The following is a 20493-nucleotide window of genomic DNA, read 5'->3' as shown; positions in this document are numbered from 1 at the left end:
TGCTGCTATCAGAGAGGAAGCGTGAACCCAAGATCCCCCAGGGCGTGGAGTCTAAGACCCAGCTTTGTGTTCACCAGAGCCTCTAGTGGTGAGGATGGCCTTCGCCACAGCTAGATTTAGGTCACGACCCCTGAGATCCCCTAGGTCACGCTCCGCAGGGAGAGAGGTGTAGCAGCAAGCAGGACGAGCGATAGTGATGGGTAAGCCGAGGTCAGGGCAACAGGCAGACAAGGGTAACCGAGGGACAGGCAAAAGGTCAGGGTCACAGGCAAAGAGGAGAAGTCAGGGACGAGCCAAAAATGGTACACAGGAAGGTAATCATAGCACACTGCAGACAGGAACTAAGCTAACAACACAGTTGAACAGCACTGCAGACATGTAGTGCAACAGTTAATATAGAATTCCTGGGATGGCCTGGATGGGGCCATACAGGAAGGAGATGTGATAAAAAGGCAACCAGAACAGAGTCAGGCCTCTAATGAACAGATGGAGACAGGTGAGCTGCCAGACTTTATTGCATATCCATGACAATGTTTATGTACCCAGTCTGTGGTACTACAACAGACTGCAGTTTCTGGACGACCAGCTTGAAGCCAGGGAATCACTTTCTACACTTACCTGCAGCCTTCCCTCCACCCTTCCCTCCACCCCAGCTGAGGCTTCTGAGGACCAACCTGGGCTTTCCATCCTGGAACAAGTGGATGAACCCAGCTTGAGCCAGGTATAGTATTTTTTACTATATTTATTGTCCTATAATTATTGATGTCAACTAGATGTTATTATTGATAACAAATTAATGATTGAACAAAAAGTGTCTGACATATCAATAGACAGTGGTGGCCAAAAATGATTGGGATAAGAATGAAAACGGCTGGGGTCAGAATGATAGTCTTTTCTATTTATTGACATTTAATTTGCAACAGTCATGAGCTGAAAATTGTGTGTGATTGATGAGCCAAAAACGAAAACTATGTCCTTTTTTATACACAGGAAGACCTTAGCCAGGGTAAGGGTCTGGAATGTGGCAGGCAGGAGGAGGCGGAGGTAAGTGTCAGCCAGGAGGTGGCCAGGCCCAGGGGCAGCCAGGAGGTGGCCGGGCCCAGTGGCCTCACCCAATCCCAGGTGCCTCCCCTCTGCCTTCCAACAAAAAGGCCCAGGAACAGAAGGAATGTGGATGAGGCAGCACTGGGCCTAATTAAGGAGGCTAGTGAGGCCCTCAGAACTCCCGGACACGGAAGAGGCCTATGGCTGATATCTAGCTACTAGATTTACTAGAATTGGAGGAGGGCCAACGCCTCCTCTGTGAGGGAATTTTTGCTCAGACCCTTCAGAAGGGGTTGAGGGGCCAGCTGACTGAGAACAGCCACGTATGTGAGCTCGCCCATCCTCCTCCTCCTCCTGTCACAAGTCCACCACCAGAGCCACAGCCCGCAAGGAAGCGTGCAGTGAAGTGTGGAGGGAACAATGCAGGGAAAGGTGCAGGGAAGACTACAAGGAAGACAATAAAGTGATGGACCAGATTGTGCTCCCTATTATATGGACTTCTCAAGCTACCAATTTTCTTTTCCGCAAAGTTGATGTCTGCCCTGGGGTCCAAAGGCTTCGCAAATTCCAGCATTTTCTCCAACATTGCCTTCCTCTTTATTTTGTTATGACCCATAATAAATGGATATTTTTTTTTAGATTTAAGCCTTTTTTTATTTAAAACAAAATAATAATACATGTACAAACGATACAACTGAACATACAATATCCAATAATACAATACATACTATCGTGCATCCCCTTTTAACCTTGACCGTCATCAACCGTACTTCCCTACCCTAATTATACCGTCCCTCCTCCTGGTTGTCCGGGAGAAACAACGACACCACTCAAAACATTTCAACAAGGAGAAAAAAACAAAAAAACAATCAAGGGAAACCCCCCCCACCCCAGCCACTCCCTGTTATCCTCCCTCAGTACCCATCCACCCCCCTCCATGTTCACGGTGGACTCTGTGATATTTGCCCTTACCCTCCTTACATCTCTGCCCTGGAGTCCAAAAAGGATTTCCAGGAAGTCCATGTTCTTAAGTATCTTTCCTGTTGGTGTCGTGCTGTCAGTACTAGTTCTTCTAACTTACTAATTTCCTTCACTTTACTTATCCACATCTCTATAGTTGGTGGGGCTGGTGACTTCCACTTCTTTGTTATGCATGCTTTTGCTGCATCTAATAAGTGGCATATGCTTGTCTCCCTATATGCTTTCTCTGGGATTTGGTTCATATGTAAAAGATAGAATTCTGGATTTTCAGGTATCTCATATTCTGAACAGAACTGAAGGGCCCTTTTATTCTCTAACCAGAAGCACTTTAACAAGGGACAATCCCAGAATATATGAAGCATCGTCCCTTTGTTTCCCTGGCACCTCCAACATTTATCTGACACTTCTGGAAAGATTTTATTTAATCTTTCTGGTGTCCTATACCATCTTGCAAAGATCTTATAGTTTTTCTCTTGGGTCCTCGCGCAGATTGATGTTTCATGTGTTCGTTTATATATACGTTGTCGTTGTTCCGTATTAAATGTATTTTTTAGTTCCTGTTCCCAGTCTTGAATTCACTTCGGGGGGCAACTCCCTGATTGTGCTAGTAATTCGTAACTCATTGATAGGGTATGTGTCAGTATTCCCCTCTCGCTACACATTTTCTCAAATCTCATAAGTGGTCTCTCAAAAACCCCTGGGATTGGTAATGTGTTCAGGAAATGGACCATCTGGAGTGTGTTCCAAAACTTTAGACAGAATACGTTCCCTTGTTCCATCAGGTCGGCTATTGTGACCCATTTTCCCATTCGGATATAATTAACTACCTGTATACATTCTCTGTCCCTTAAATGTCGGAAAGCACCCTCTTGGTATCCCATCAGGAACAGAGGGTTACCTATCACCGGGTATAGTGGGGAGGTCCTGGGGTCAATACCAATCATAGAGAATGCTGCTGCACATATCCTCACCGTATTTCCCCATATCGGGTTCTTATTTGTTTCTTTAGGCAGTGAAGCAAACCACCATGGTGCCCTTTCTAATGGTATTTTAGATTGGGACTGTTCAATTTGTACCCATAATTTTGTACCTGGATGCCTATTCCAATCTATTAGTCTGTTCAGGTGTACAGCATAGTAGTATTTCCTTATATCTGGGACCCCCAGTCCTCCCTGTTGTTTAGTATACATTAATTGTTTCCTTTGTATCCTGGGGTTTTTATGTGCCCATACGAACTCAAAGATAACTCTCTGACATTGTTTGAAATACTGCACTGGGATGTGTATTGGTAATGTTTGTAGTAAGTAAAGGATTTTCGGAAGTATGTTCATCTTAATAATATTACATCGGCCCAGCCAAGTATGGAACCCCTGGTTCCATTTATCAAGTAACAACTTCACCTTTTGCAATAATGGTGGGAAGTTTAGATCAAAGATCACTTTCCCTTGTAATTGTATACCAAGATATGTCAATGCTCTATCTGTCCACTTGAACTTAAATGTTTGTTTTAGGTATGTTATAGATGTTTGTGGGACATTAACTCCCATTGCTTCTGACTTATTGAAATGAATACTTAGATTCGAGAGAGATACATATTTCTCAAATTCCCTCATCAAATTCGGGATTGAGATCAGCGGATTAGTGAGGGTAAACAACATGTCATCTGCATAGGCTGTAATTTTGCAATGGTTCTTCCCTATTTGTATTCCTGAGATATCCCGATTTTGACGCAAAGTACACAGAAATGGCTCTAGTGACAGGGCGAAGAGGAGTGGAGACAGGGGGCAGCCCTGTCTAGTCCCGTTCGAGATCTGTAGGGGCTCTGATAATATTCCGTTGGCCCGTACCTGGGCCGTTAGCCCTGAGTACATAGAGAATATCCATTTTATTATTTTGTTTCCAAAGCCTCCATGTTGTAGGACTGCCCGCATGAAACTCCAATTCACCCTGTCAAGGGCCTTCTCTGCGTCTGTATTCAGGAACACACATTGCGTCTGAGTTATGTTTGCCATCTGTACCAGGTTGATGGCTTTAATAGCATTGTCGCATGCCTCCCTCGTGGGAACAAATCCCACCAGGTCCAGATGTATCAGATCTGGGATATGCTGTTGTATCCTGTTTGCTATAACCTTAGCAAAGATCTTCACATCTAAGTTTAGCAAGGAGATCGGCCGGTAACTTCCACATAGACCCAGATCTTTCCCCTCTTTTGGTATCACCTAGATATAGGTTAATAAGGTTTCTTTTGTTAGGTTAGCAGCTGTCCCCAACGCATTGAATAATTTAGTCATATATTTCGATAACGAGGGGAACAGGATTTTATAGTATTGACCCGTGTAGCCGTCAGGTCCCGGGGCTTTCCCCATTTTTATTGAGCTTACTGCTACTTTTAATTCCTCTTCTACTATAGGGGCATCTAACCTCTCTTTGTCTGATTCTGATAATCTTGGAATATCTGATTCCATGAGGTACCGGTCAATTTGGTCTTGGGTGGGGAGTTTACCCTGTATATTATAAAGAGAGCAGTAATATTCTTGAAACTCTTTTGCTATATCATTTGGCTTAGTAACCTTCGGTTTCTTTAGTGGCTTAATCTGTGGAATATAATTGCTCATCTTCTGTTCTCGTAATAATCTAGCAAGTCTTTTCCCGCACTTGTCGCCTGATTCATATGCAAACTTTTTACATCTCTGTATTGCTGCTTTTGCTTTATAGTACAGAAGATCAGTGATTTCCGTTCTTTTCCTCACCATCTCTTCCTCTACTATAGTTAATCTTGTTTGCTTATGTCTACCTTCTAGAGTAACTAATTCTTCCAATAACCTTTTTATTTTTTTTGTACGTTTCCTTTTTATTCTAGATCCATGTTAAATTAACACACCTCTAATGACCGCCTTATGTGCTTCCCAGACGATTCCTGGGTCGCACTCTGGGGTGTCATTAGTACTAAAATAAAACTCCAGTTCTTTAATTACATCTTCTAGGACCTCTTTATCTTGCAGCAGACTTTCGTTTAATCTCCATTGGTTTGGTCTGGTCTGTCTTAGGTCTTGTATCTCATATACCAGAAAAATCGGTGCATGATCTGACCATGTAATGGGTCCTATTTTAGCCGATCGTACTGAATGCAGTTGAGCATGTGGAATTAAGAAAAGGTCTATACGAGAGTATATTTTATGTGGGATGGAATAGAACGTATAATCTTTTTCTTTATTGTGTAGCAGCCTCCATATATTGATCAACTGATTTTTATGCAAAATTTGGGTGGTACGGTTTCTCACGCCATGCGGAATAGAAGACTTTCCGGATGACGTGTCCTCTTTGGGATCTAACGGGATATTCAAGTCCCCTCCCAAAATCAAGTGACCTTCTGTAAAATCTTGCAGACACGTGATCGTTTTGTCTAGGAAGATTTCCTGTTGTTCATTTGGTGCATGTGTTACCCCCACTCCTCCTATCCTACCTTTCACAAATATGTATCTTCCTTTCGGATCTCTCATAGAGTCTATGTACGTCCATTTAATTCTCCCTGCTATAAGGATAGACACCCCCTTTGACTTAGCCTCCTGGTTTGTCGCGTGGTATACTGTTGGATATATTCTATTCTTTAAGATAGGAGTTTTATCTTCTCTAAAATGTGTTTCCTGTATGTACACCACGTCTACTCCTAATCTTTGCAAATCCTCATAAGTACCCTCCTTTTTTCGGGTGTGTTTAGTCCCTTCGCGTTCAGTGATAGTACGTTTAATGCTTCCATCCTACTTTCCTATTTTCACACCTAAATAGTATTATACTTATAGGGGGAGAGGGCAGACAATGAGAGGGGGGTGAAGGGAGGTGGGCACAAGAGGGAGAAGAGGGAGGGAGGGAGAAGAGGGAGGGAGAGAAAAAAAGGGGGGGCAGTCTCCCACCGTGATCGAGTGGGAGGTCCCCCCTTACTAATGTTAGCTACCTTGCTACTAAACACTCACCGTATTAACGGTATTTGAGCATCGTCCTGTGTGTAGGGGCGTGTGCCCTGGGTGGCTCCTATATTGTTCCTATGTCCTTTATCTTATAGAAATTAAGTACAAAAAAAATAAGAATTTCAGGACATAGATGTTCCCCTTTGGGAGAGACAAAAAAACAATTATCCAAAATCTGAAAATTCAGGAAAATAAAAGTTTGCAGCTTCGGGCCTCTCCATAGTCCCCGTGTAGTCACCCGGAGAGCAATCTGGTAAGGTCATTTTGATCATTTTGTTTCCCCAAAGGGGTGTCTGCGGAAAGGAGGGGGGAGACGGGGGCCTAAGTGCTCCAGAGATACTTCAGGAGAGGCTTACCGGAAAAAAAAAAACCCACTTGTCGCAATTACCATCACCTGAAGACGGAGGAGGAAGACCAAAGGAAACATAGGGCTCTTGCAGGGAGTCCATATCTCTATCTATTTCAAAGCCATAGATCACTCTGAATTAACTCCTCGTCTGCTCCTCCCACACTCCCGCCCCCCTCCTTCTCCCTCATCGTCCCCCCTAGAGAAAACATTAAGGGGGTAAGCTTCTCCCTCTGAGAGAAAAAAAAAAGGGGGGGCCAGGTGCCAAAGGCTTCCCCTCCACGACAAGTGACCCGCTCTCCCTTCCCTTCCTTCCCCCTTGACCTCCCCATCTTGCCACAAAACAGAACCAAAAAAAAAGAGAGATCCCATTCAGAAAATAAAACATATATATCCTTAACCATAGACATAAACATTTGGTTGTCATAATTTGTCATAAATTGTCATGCACATAATCATAAACATTACTTTAACCTTTAGCCTTTACATTTACCCTTTGACTTTCCCTCCCCCCCCTTACTGGAAAAAAAAAGAAAAAAAAAAACAGATGAAAAAAAAAAAAGAAAGGGGTAAACTTTATTCCTTCCCAGCTAGGCATTATCTTCCATATAGACCGGACGATGGAAAGCCCCTAAAAAAGTGAGATGTGCGAGAAGAGAAAAAAAAAATAACAAATAAATGTGTGTACTGTGAACTGTGTCCCCCCGGGGATTCCCTCCCCGTTGGTGCCAAATTACACTCTTTAATACAGTGGGACATTGTCCTCCATGTACCACTTATTAAGCGGTCGTGTGAAAAAAAAAAATAATATACCCTGTCCGTGTTATATTATATAGTGTATAGTGGTATGATGTGTGTGTTGTATTATATATTGTGTTAATAATACTATTATTTTGTGATGTGGTGTTTGTCATGGTGTTTGTGTTTTGTGATGTCTACTTACAATTAGTGTCGTAGTGCCCTAAGCAGGAATATGATTCACATCCCTGGAGTGTCTGAGACCCAGACCAAAAACAAAAAGGAAAGGGACCTCCATAACCCAGTCCCTCTTTCTTCCCTGCCGTCCCAGCCGGTAGCATCAACGTTACCCTTTATTAGGCCTTCTTCATATTATCCACCCCCCCGAACATATTAAGCAACATAGTAAGCAGGTCTTTGTCTACATATTGACATATTAACATATTACCAGATCTACATACTGGCCTATTGACCTTAGGTCCTGTACTCTGTCCCATGTTCCGATCCCTAATTCAGTCCTCTTCAGGCCATTTTGTTTGTCCCCCCTCCCCCGGACCCCCCCCCAAAAAAAAAGTGGAGGGGGTATATCCCCCCCTCAGTCCAACCCCCCCCCCCAAAAAAAATACAGAACAGGGGGTGGATCTTCCACTCCAACTCCGACGCTAAGGTTTAAAAAAAAAAGGGGAGGCAGTAGGATTCAACCCCAATCTCTTCAGTCTCTCCGCTATTTTATCTACTCTTTATTCTAAACAGGTGTATCTCATTTCTTCAGTCGGGCTGTTCTGTGCATTGTTATCAATATTTCCATCTTTATCTGACAGACGGCTCCTTTCTTCTATTAAGCCTTTGAGAGATCACCTGGCTTATTAACATCCACCTGAGTGTAAATTATTGGGACCTTTCCTTGTCCTTGTCCTGTCCTAGTTTGGGGTCTTCCTCTGCTCCCCATATATGTTATGGGGAATAGCCAATTTGATATCTGAATGGGAGGTGTTCCCAGGAACTGAAACAGATCCGGAAGTTCTGATGGGGTTCTGAGCATAAACGAGACCATAGACTTACGGAATGTCACCGCAAGTGGGTATCCCCACCTGTATGTAAACCCCTTTTCTCTGGCTAGGTCCAATATAGGTCGCAGACATGCTCTTCGTTGGAGTGTGGCCCAGGACAGATCAGGAAGAACTTTTATGTGTGCACCCTCATGTTCTATATCTCCCATGTCCCAAGCCATCCTCAGAATCATTTCTTTCTGCTGGTATCTATACAATCGGCAGATTATGTCCCTTGATCTTTCTAAATTAGAGGATCTCCTTCTGCGATGATTTTAGTATAACCTCAAAGATCGCCTTAATTTTAATGTCCAAGTCCTCATTATCTGCCGCTTCACGGACACCCCGTAACCGCACATTGCACCTACGGCTCCTATCCTCTAAAACCTCCATCTGTAACTGTAAATCAATTATTGTTTCTGTTACCCACTCTACTTTAATGTCCTGTTTTGCTTCCATTGCTTTCTCAATAGCCCCCGCTCTTTGCTCTATAGAGACTATAGTGTCCTCTCTCAGCATCACCTTCTCTGTCAGCATGTTTAAGTCGTGTCTTACCGCCTGTAATTCCTGGCGCTGCGTCTCTTCCACCCGCAGTATCAATACCTCAATCTCCTGCCGGGTAGGTAGTTTCTCGATATCCTGACGAGTGGGGAGAGCTGCCAACATAGCTTTTATCTCCATGATCTCCGTGAGCTCCATCCCCGCAGCTATCCTTCAGAGCACCCGTCGAGGTCCGTGTACTTGCCGATGTCTGTGTTTGGGGACTCCCTACACCGGAGGATCTCCGCTGCGTCGATGACCTTCCCCTGCTGACGTAACACTCGTTTCCCCGTCCTCGGGCACCTCTATTGATAGACCCGCTCGATGCTATGAGCACAGGGGACGTTGAGGTGAAGTAACGCTGGATGTCTCCCTGTATGCTTTTTGCTGCGCTGCTTGTTGTATTACCGGTAGCCAGGTCTGCCAGGTCTGCTTTCTTTGACTCTGCTCGCGTTATGCGTCTGCGGCCACTATGCATACCACGTTGTAGTGCTTCATCTGCCGCCAGGAACACACACCTTAAGCCGCTAGAGTGGGGTAAAGTACATGCTAGATTACTAGGTTCGTGCTAGATTCCTCATGGGGATATGGAGAAAGCTCAGAGCTCTAAACCAGCATGTCTCTCACACCGCCATTCCCAAGCCATGCCTCTCTAAATGGATATTTTTTTTCTGAAAAAACTTGCCTATGTGTTTTTCTTAAAAAAAGGACAGTTTGTTTGTGAGTAGGCAGGTACATTTCAAAAATACAATGTCAAATTAACAAGGGACACCAACCAACCTCCTTGAGGTTAAAAAATACAAGATAATAATGTTGTTGAGGTAACTTGAAAAAAAAAAAACTCGGAACTCTGTGTGAATATCATCAGCAAAACAACTTAATTATTCTAGCACTATAAAGAACAAAAGATCTCAGAATTTGCAGTGTGACGAATGTGCTATCTCTATTACAAATGCTAGTTTTACCAGACCGAGCGATCCCGTCTCGTTCATGATTCTGAGCATGCGTGGTTTTTTGTGCATCGGAATTCCATACAGACGATCGGATTTTCCGATCGGAAAAATAGAGAACCTGCTCTCTAAGTCCCTCGGAAATTTAGATGGAAAAAGTCCGATTGAGCATACACACAGTCGGAATATCCGATGAAAAGCTCCCATCTGACTTTTTCCATTGGAAATTCCGACCGTGTGTACGCGGCATAACACTTAGGGGTCTATTTATGAAAAAAATGCTCTGTGAATATGTGTGACATGCCACTTTCCATTCATCCCTTTTACAGGATGAATGTAACATTTGATTCTGAGATCATTTAACCAATAGATAAGATACAAATGCAACAGGCTAACAATATTTGACCTGAAGAGGAAATAATATGGGGTTGACTTCTGTACTGTGTACAAAGTGTATGGAGATTCATTGACATCAAAATCATTTAGCTGCTTCAGAGAGTGAACTGCTATAAAGAATTGATACAATGTTGCACACATATCCATTTTTCGACAAATTTACTGTAGGAATGTTAAGGCTTTTTTTTTCTCTTAGAATCAATAGTTACATTTACCCTGGAGAAAAGAAGAATTAGAAAATGACATGTCACACACATTAAAAACATTACAAGTATTATTATTTATGACTTTGGAAAGAATGCAGAGACATTCGCAAAGCAATGTTTTTTATATACATAAACCACATAATATTTTAGTACTATTACTAGTATTACTATGAAAATGTTTTATTTTCAACAAAAATTCTATTTTTTTAAACAAATGTTTTGGAGGTATTCCATAACTGAACAATTTTCTTGAAACTGTGATAATATCATAGATTATTTGGCTGCTACACAAAATGTATATAAACAATAAATACTTTCAAATATTTGAACTCATCAAAATCCTGATGTGTTCAAAACAAAACATTTAAGAAAATAAACCAGGCAAAATGGCTTTTATTACACCCATTCTTAACAGATTTGATAGGAAATTGGCATTGGAATGAAAAACAATCAGTGCAAAAAGTGTAAAAATGCTTTAAGAGCTGAACTAATTACGATTTTAAAGTCTGTGCAAACCCTGGATTGCCAATCTTCTTGGCAGCTAATAATAAGCTAAATATCTTTTTCATTAATCAAAAGCAATGATAGACAATGTCATTGCAGTTCTAAAACACCATATTTTTGTTAGCGAATTTCCTATATTTTAATTTTATCACAGATGCTCAATACAAAACTCTGCAGCATTCAGTTTATTAGCCTGCAAAGAGGACCTTAAAGTGTTTGTTTAATGAAAATGTTTAATGTAAAATTAGGTCTTTTTCCTGTCTGGAAATACATACACAATAAAAGTACTTTTTAATGAGTTGCTCATCACATGCATTCACCCAGCCATGCTGATTTGTGTGGTATTGTTCTGAAATGTAATCAAATTCCCAGGGTTTCATGGACCTAACCCATGTCCTGGCCTGGTGTAGGTATCAGACCTCTGACAGGCTCAGCACCCACATTGGAGAGAAAATGTATTCATACTTCCTGTTTCTGATCATATGATTAATCCACCATATGACACAGAACTGCAAAATATCTGGGATAGATTTCCACACTTTTTCTTCCTACTAATATTGATGCTGTGACAATTTTTTCTCCCACTGATGCCAGGGCATTTTTTACTCTAGCTAATATTGGGGAATTTTTTTCTTACATGGTAATTGATGTTGGGGTACTATGCTTGAATTCTTTGAATTTCAGTGATGGTGCACATTTTCTTATGTGCCCTGCATGTGTACACAGATCTGTAGACCCAAAAATCCTTTAAAAGACAAATATGTGACCACAACAACTGATGGATAACTAGCTAAATTGTTAACGCCTTGGCTACTTTTTGTTTTCATTTAATTGGGATCTTTTCCCTTCCTTTTAGGCTTGAACTTTTGACCTGGGGTGATTAAAGTGATCAGGCTGCTGTTGCCATGAATCCACTATCTTTGGTTTGTAAGCACCTCACTGCATGCTTTACAAAAATATATGTACCGTTTTTATCGGCGTATAACATGCACCCTAATTTTAAGAGGGAAGTTTAAGGAAAAAAAAAATCACAGCCTCCTCCCCAGTACACAGCCCCCCCATCCATTATACATCCCCCATCCAGTACACATCCCCCTATCTATTATACATCCCCCCATCCATTATACAGCCCCCCTCCCCAGTATACAGCCCCTGTCCATTATACTTCCCCCCATACAGTACACAGCCCCTCATCCAGTACACATCCCCCTATCCAGTACACAGCCCCCCATCCACTATATGTTCCCCCACATCCACTATACATCCCCCCATCCAGTACACATCCCCCCATCCATTATACATCCCCCATCCATTATACAGCCCCCATCCATTATACATTCCCCCATCCAGTACACAGCCACACTGCACTCCCATGAGACCCCCAGTCTACTCGGACAGTGCTGCCAGCATTCTCTACAGTTAAGTAAAACAAAAAAAAAATCACTGTCAGCCCCTTCCACACTGCTCCTCCTGTGTCACTCCTATTGCAAACTGAAGCTTCCATCTACCAGTTTTTCAACATGAATGATTTGGCCAGGGATAGGTGAAGGGGAAGAGGAGTAAAGGGAGGAAAATAAAAAGGAGGGGGAAAAGGCAAAGGCAGAAGGGGAGAAGGAGCAGATTAGGAAAAAGGTGGAGAAGGGAAAGGAGAGGAAGGAGAAAGAAGAGATCACATTAGCAAAGCGTGTAACTACTACCCCCATATGGCAGCACCTCTGCCTCTCCTTTTAGGGCTCATGCACACTGCAGCTCAAAAAAGATGCTTGCATGAACTTGCCTTCAGATTTTACTTTTTGAAGGTTTGTCATATACCTGTATGGGGAATGTAAGGTGATAAGGGCATCCTCTTGCACAATTCTCATCCAAGCTCAGATGAAAGATGGGACAAGTGCTGCAAGTGCAATGGGAGGGCAAAGGTGCTAACTGAAGACTTGAACTTAGGAGTGCTGGTGTCAAGAAAACAGAAGCACAGTGGTGAGGGCACCCAGAATACACCAAGTTCAGTAGTAATCAGAGAAGGGTCACAAGCTGAATTAGTAGAGAAGGAAGGCACCAAAACGTGGCCAGGATCAAGGTCAGGGACAAGCAGAATTTGGCAACGTACAGGCAGTGAGGTACAGAATCATTAGGCAAAATCTTGGTCAGAGGTCAAGGCTGAAATCGGTAACAGAGATGTGCAACAAACATATGCAGGAAAGTATTATATTTAGATGGAGGTCTGGATAACAGGGTCAAACATAAGGTTCAGGATCAGGAATAACAGAACTCAGACTTTTCTTCCATCTCTTTAAAGCGGAGGTCTGTTCACAGCTGAAAAAATTAAAAGCCAGCAGCTGCAGATACTGACCTGGAGTTCAGCAGTGTTGCCACTGCAGCTGATGTTTCCATCAGCTGTCAGGTGCATGCCGCCTCCATTGCGAGTAAGGGAACCCGGCAGTGAAGCCTTACGGCTTCACGCCGGGAACCCTACTGCGCATGCACGAGGCTCCGCTCCTCTCTCCTACTGGCCCGGCGGCCAGGGAAGCAGGAGGAAGGAGCCCGGGCAGTGATGTGAATACCCATGGCTGAGGCTCCCGGAAGTGAGAACTGTACAGCAACTGTAGACTCGCTACATGACATTGTAGCAAAGTATAATTTCTTCAGTGTTGTCACATGAAAAGATGTAATAAAATATTTACAAAAATGTGAGGGGTGTACTCGTTTTGTGAGATACTGTATAAAGATCAAAAGCTGGAATCATCAGACCACTGATACAATGACATAGCTCACAGATAAAAATTCATAAAGTTCATATTGGTTAAGTGACTCCTCTTCATAAATATTCAAATCCTGTGCTCGAACATCCAATCACCAGTAGAACTCCAAAGTGTGACAACAAAACATAAATATGGATACTAGCTTACCAGAAACTGTGGACCCTCTAACTAAATACCCTGGCCAGGGTAATCACTGGACTCTCCCACTGCTCTGTATAAAAGTGTAGACTGTACTCCTTATCCCGATAATACTCAAATGGGACCACAATAAGGATGTGTGCATCAGAAGAAGAAATAGGAGAGCTTCACTGGTGTGCTTCTGGAAGATGGAAGATGGATGCCATCTTCCAGACACCAGTGAGGCACCCCTGCCCCACGTTGAGGGCATTTGACCTGGTATGGTTCAGGGGGGTGTTCGCTCACCCCCTTTTCCTGCATGCTCGAATAAGGGTCTTATATGGATTTTGGGGGGACCCCACCCCACGCAGTTTTTGCTTTTGCCATGGGGTTCCCCTTAAATTACATACCAGACCTGAAGGGTCCCGGCCCTGCTCCTTAACAACCAGCTTTTACTGTGCCCCAATTGGGCAAAGCTTTGCCCACTCATGGGGCAAAGTGTGCACAGTGCATTGCAGGGCATTCGGCAGGGCAAATAACCGCCAAACATCCTGCAGATTTAGGTGATCCCTGAACTGGGCGAACAGTCAATTTTTAGGCCCGAACCCGTGCTCAGTCCGAACCGTTCGCCGAACACTAACAGCAAGAAGAATTTTTTGTCAAATACATCCTTTTCTTCTGTGTATACAAATGAAAATGAGGGTATATAATTAAAAATACATTAATGTTAATAACACTGTATTGAAACTGTATTGAAATATATGTTCACAAAACACTGGAAAAACTTAAAGTGAATTACTCAACAGGGCCAATCACAGCCATAGTCGATACAAGGGGGGGGCGTGGAAGGGGCTAATGCCCTGGGCGGTACAATTTATTGGGGTGGGGGGGCATAGTGAAATGTCCTTCTAAAAGGTGGCTGGACTGGAGTGATTGCTCGGAGGCTCCAGCTGCTATAGCCTGCACTTGTAACGATGTGCCAAGTGCGCTGAGTCCTGCACACCCGACACAAGCCTACACAGACAAACTTTTAATTTGCCTTGTGCCCTGTCAGCGGAGATTCTCCCCCTGACATGCGCTCTGTACTGTAGTCCCGGTGTGACGTCACCAGCTGGGAGGAGCAGATCTCCTCCCACCATGATAAGAGGGAGGAGATCAGACCTCCCACCATGATGGGAGGAGCAGGGAGGGCAGCGTGATGGGAGAAGGTGCAGAGGCGCAGGAGATCAGACCTCCCACTGGGATGGGAGGAGCAGAGAGCGCAGCGTGATGTGAGGAGCAGAGAGTGCAGCGTGATGGGAAGAGCAGAGAGCACAGCTTGAGCCGCAACCTAGAGGAGCCGAGGAGGAGGGACTAAGCTCTGCAACGTCCAAGATCTCAAGTAAGCCCATACTAGTATTAATACATACAAATAATAAACAAGCGCGCAACCAAACCAAATATTTAAGTTAAATTAACTGATTCAATATGTTAAAAATAGGACAGTGAAAATATTTTTACCAAAGTAACTATGTATATTCGTACATATAACTGCACAAATAAACCAGTGAACAAAATGTTACCAAAGTAACTAAGTGTTAAATAACCACTGTGTAAGAAAAATAAAGTAAAGTCCCAAACATGAAGTAAGGAAAATTGTTAGCAATAGGACACTTCTAGGGATTAATCCAATGATCACTGTAATATTCGATGGAATATCTAGAAGAAGCCTGGATCTTATTTTCAGCCAAAAGATGGTGATATTACTGCCGCTTACCAGAATGGAAGGATCTCGGATTAAGGAGATCTGTAGAGCATGTGCATCAGCCTGCCGGCTCCGGTAACAGACCACTCTGATCAGGGAGGGATGCTTCCGTCTTGCTAGACGAGGGAAAAACACCTTCAGTTGTTCCTCAGACCGGATCACACAGGAGATAACAAGCAGAATCCACTCGGCTTTACCAGGCACTGGATCTGAGAATGGTAACTCAGTGGAAAAAAGGCAATAGAGTCTTCATAGTGAAGTATGTCCAAAATAGAGGTTTATTAAAAAAAACACACTCAAGTGTCACAGCAAATAAAAATGTATAAATTCCACAGCAAGTGTCCACGACAGAATAGTAAAAAATAAAGCACAACGTTAAAAAAAATATTAAATACTGCCCTGCAGCCCAGTCTCCAGAAAGGAGGGGATCATGCTCTGCTTCAGTATGTCAAGGTACATGTTCGCAACCTCTGGATATGATGCTGAGCATGTGCACTCAACTTCTTTGGTCAACCATGGCGAGGCCTGTTCTAAGTGGAACCTGTCCTCTTAAGGTGCTTTATGGTCTTGGCCACCGTGCTGCAGCTCAGTTTCAGGGTCTTGGCAATCTTCTTATATCCCAGGCCATCTTTATGTAGAGCAAAAATTGTTGGCCATGTTGAAATTCCAGTGACCAGTATGAGTGTAACAGTATTGGTGAATGGGGGTGATCCACAACTGCGGATGCAAGGATTTCAATGCGCATCTTTATGTGACAACTCAGTATTAGCCCCAGGCGTCACTCCTCACAAACAGGAGTTTGGGGGATCTCTTCAGGCGTTGAGCTACTAAGAATGGATGCATTACAACTTGCGACCAGAGCTTAGCGTTTAAAATTATATTATGTACTAAAAGATTGCAATGCACAATTGTACGCTAGTGATTATGAGTATTACATAGCGTCGTGCATTAGGCGACTAAGGGAGAAGGTATAGAAAACGTCAATCCTTAGCATAGAAAGTTTTAGGCGAACATGTTCCGCAACTTTAGGGCATGGGCCCATATACAAGTAGCAGTTATGTCAGCACGTAGTAAATAAGCGGTGTAGTGACAACTAATAGTTGCGTAAGAGTAGCAATTATAGCTTAGGTACTTTGAGAGTACACGTAGTAAATATAGAAGTTGTAGCGACAACTAATAGTTGCATATAAGCGGCAAATATAGCTCAGGTAACAATAGTTGCATTGAGAAGCAATTAGCTCAGGTACTTTGAGAGTACAGGTAATAAATAACAGTTGTAGTAACAATTAGTAGTTGCGTATGAGAGGCAATATAGATCAGGTACTATGAGAGTACACGTAATAAATAGGAGTTATAGTAACAACCAATAGTTGCGTATGAAAGGCAATATAGCTCAGGTAATTTGAGTGTAGATGTCCCTTTAAGTTCTTCCTTAGCAAACAATCCTTAGCAAAGGGGTATATTCCACATAGTATGTTGATAGGCACCAGACATTACAAACAATAGCAATTGTGTTTAGATTAAACATAAGCAACAGTTCTTCCTATAGCACTACAAGTGACACAATAGGTACTTATCTGTTTGCAGACTTCTGTGCAGGTAATAGGGATTCCGTGGTAAGGATGTTCAGCAAGGAAGGCCCAAGCTTGTCCCCAGCAATGACTCTCTGTTGTAGCAGGTGCAACAGCACTAAAGGAGTAGTTGATGGCAGGAGCGATGCAGTCCAGGGATTGCTGGGACCTGTAGTACCTCTGTAGCCTTGATAGTAGATGCCTCAAAGGATGGCAGGAAAGGCTGGTAGCCTAGCCGGCTATGGCCGACAATAATAGAACAGTGGGCAGCTGCAGTGCATTGCAGCAATTCAATTGACCACCGTGGATAGCGGCGCACTTCCGTGTTCCAGGGTGGAACGTATCATGGCGCCGGGCGATGACATCATCGCGCAAGCGTCGTATGCGTTCCAGCATGGAACTCGTTACGGCGCTGAAAGTGCCCACTATAGGAAGTAACAGGCGCGCAGAGCGCCTGTTAACAGGGAACAGGCAGCGCCTGTTACAATGAGAGAGTGAGTAACACCAATTTTAACACACCTGCTCTCCATTTACACCTAAGACCTTGTAACACTAATGAGTCACATGAAACCAGGGGTAATGGCTAATTGGGCCCAATTTGGACATTTGCACTTAGGGGTGTACTCACTTTTGTTATATATGTTTTATACAAGCTGTACGCTCACTACTGTAGCAAAGGGTAATTTCTTCAGTGTTGTCACATGAAAAGATATAATAAAATATTTACAAAAATGTGAGAGGTGTACTCACTTTTGTGAGAATACTGTATATGACCTTTAAGGTGAGGGTCATTTATCTAAGGCAGGGATCCTCAAACTATGGCCCTCCAGCTGTTGCGAAACTACCCATCCCATGAGGCATTGTAAAACTCTGAAATTCACAGACATGACTAGGCACGATGGGAATTGTAGTTCCTGAACAACTGGAGGGCCATAGTTTGAAGACCCATGATCTAAGGTGAGTGCCCAAAAGAGGAAAAGGTGGAGACTTTCTGAGAATACACAATTTCCTTACTGGTTACACACACACAAAGGTTTAACTGGATGAAGCTGTGTCTTTATTCAACTTTACCAACTATGTACAAACCATGGAACATGTAAACATTGATTGGCAGACCGAGTAAATAATTACTCTAAATATTAATCCCCCTAGTTCAACCAATTGGAACAACAACAGAAGCTGCTGAAAGACAGTTAATACTAAAGAATAAATTAGCCTAAACTGCCTGTGAGACAGGTATTCCAAGGCTGGGTTGATTACAATCTCAGGTTTACGTAAATTTAAATATCTACAAAATACTACTACATTGATCATAGCATATGCTTGTATTGTTAGAGCTGGAGCTGAAACAATTTGAGCACTTGCTGCTTACAGGAGTTCAATTTGTCATAAATGTGAAGAGGAGTAGAATTTCACTTAAAGCGGAGGTTCACCCAAAAACAATTATATACCATTACATCCAGCATACTAACGACAGCTACAGTATGCTGGTATTTTTTTCCCCCGTACATACCGTTTTATAGTTCTTTTTCTTTTCACACTCCCGCGGGGAATAGGCGCTCCTATGAAGAGGCGTAGATGATTGACGTGCGGATAAGGCGTATCACGCTTTCCGAAAATAGCCAAACTGGGACTCGGCTATTTACGGCGCCTGCGCAGTCAGCACTACACGGCTCCTAGTCTGTGCGAAGGCGCCGTATAGCGCCGTATAGAGCCAAATCCCAGTCCGGCTATTTTCGGAACGCGTGATGCGCCTTATCCGCACGTCAATCATCTATGCCTCTTCATAGGAACGCCTATTCCCCGCGGGAGTGTGAAAAGAAAAAGAACTATAAAACGGTATGTACGGGGGAAAAAAAAAATACCAGCATACTGTAGCTGTCGTTAGTATGCTGGATGTAAAATTTATATAATTGATTTAGGTTGAACCTCCGCTTTAAGGTCTGCTATCGGCTAGAAATAATGAAGTCCTGATAATGGGTCAGACTGGGGGCTACCAGTATATGCAAGTGGCTTAAAAGGTTACACAGATCAAAAGATGAAATAATGCAGTGAACAGCCCCAGCATTGACATCATCGTGTTTGCAGATTAGTTGTTCCCATCTGGCTCTCAAAAAGTTTTAAAATTGTGGCTTTCTTTTTCTGGTTACAAGTTTACCAAGGGTGTACTGACTTTTTCATCACTTCAGCACAAAGGGGGAGGAGCAGATGTTGGTATTAAAAGAGGGATATAAGACGGGTAGAAATAACTTGCAAATGTAAAAAGATTTTAAGAAGGTTTATTATGTATTCCTATTTAAAGCTTCAATTGTATTACTTGATGGAATAAACCTTTAACTGTGGGACCTAAGAATGGGCATTTTTTAAATAATAGTTTAAGGAAATCATAGGTTAGACATTTTTTGTTTTAATCAACTGAAAAAATAATTTATCCTCTAAAGACTTCGCAAAACTGATTAAATTCCAGGATATAACTGTTTAATTTTGGCACAGTAAGACTATAAAATGTAATTTGCTGCAGATGTTAACTCATTGAATTATAAATTCACTCGTACCTTTGCTAATATGTAATACAGCTTCTTTCTCACAACTTCTTCCTATCAATTTGCCATCCAGAATATTACCATCTATACCTAATTTAGCTTTTAAACTGGGTATTAGAAATCACATGAGAACCTTTCCTTTGGTCACTGGTCTGGTCTCTGATCCTTATATTGTTTTTTTTTGGTGAAAGAAATCAATTGATGTGTCCGGCACAATAAATTATTTCAAAAGATATTCACCTGCTCCTACTCAAAAAAAATGAACTGGCTGAATTTACATCAGTGTTATGCCATTCCAGTTCGGCAGAAGTCAATCGCTAGATCAATTTCTGTCAGACAAGTTGGACACGTTTTTTTCAGTCAGAAGTTGCAGCCAATTGACTGTAGCCACTGATGAGTATATTCTGACAGCACCGGGTGCAACTGTCAGAATTTGCATCATTTGTGGGCACTGATTGGCATCATTTGTGGGCACATATTGGCATTCCTGGTGACCATGGGTGGCATACCTGGTGGTCATCAGTGGTGGGCATCCCTGGTGGTCCTGGTGGCATCCCTGGTGGTCCTAGGTGGGCATCCCTGGGGGGCTGCGCTGATAATCAGCGCAGACCCCTCAATCAGGAGAGCAGCCGATCGGCTCTCCTCTACTCACGTCATTTTGCTATAGGCCCGTTGGGAAGTGATTAAAGATAAAGTTTATTTAAATATACTTTTGATGAGTAAGTAATGTACTAGGCAGACAAAATTATTAACAAGTCAACTTTAAACTTACCTGCTTACAGTTATTACTGGCATATTTATGTGTAATCAGTAGGCACTGTTAAAGTCTACCATAACTAGATTATATGTCAGGCAAATTAGTAAGAAGAAACAGAAGAAAAGACCAATATGGTTCACTAAAGAGGTAAGTAAGATAGTAAAGGAAAAAACTGCATATAGAAGATTTAAGGAAACAGGAAGTGTAGCTGACAGAGAAGAGTATAAAAATAAACAAAGGGAGCCAAACACATTATCAGTGCTGCCAGAGCACAGAAAGAGGAGGA

The sequence above is a fragment of the Rana temporaria genome, chromosome 4 (genome assembly GCF_905171775.1).
Source record: "Rana temporaria chromosome 4, aRanTem1.1, whole genome shotgun sequence".
NCBI classification, from domain to species: Eukaryota; Metazoa; Chordata; class Amphibia; order Anura; family Ranidae; genus Rana; species Rana temporaria.
This window is presented reverse-complemented; position numbering follows the sequence as displayed.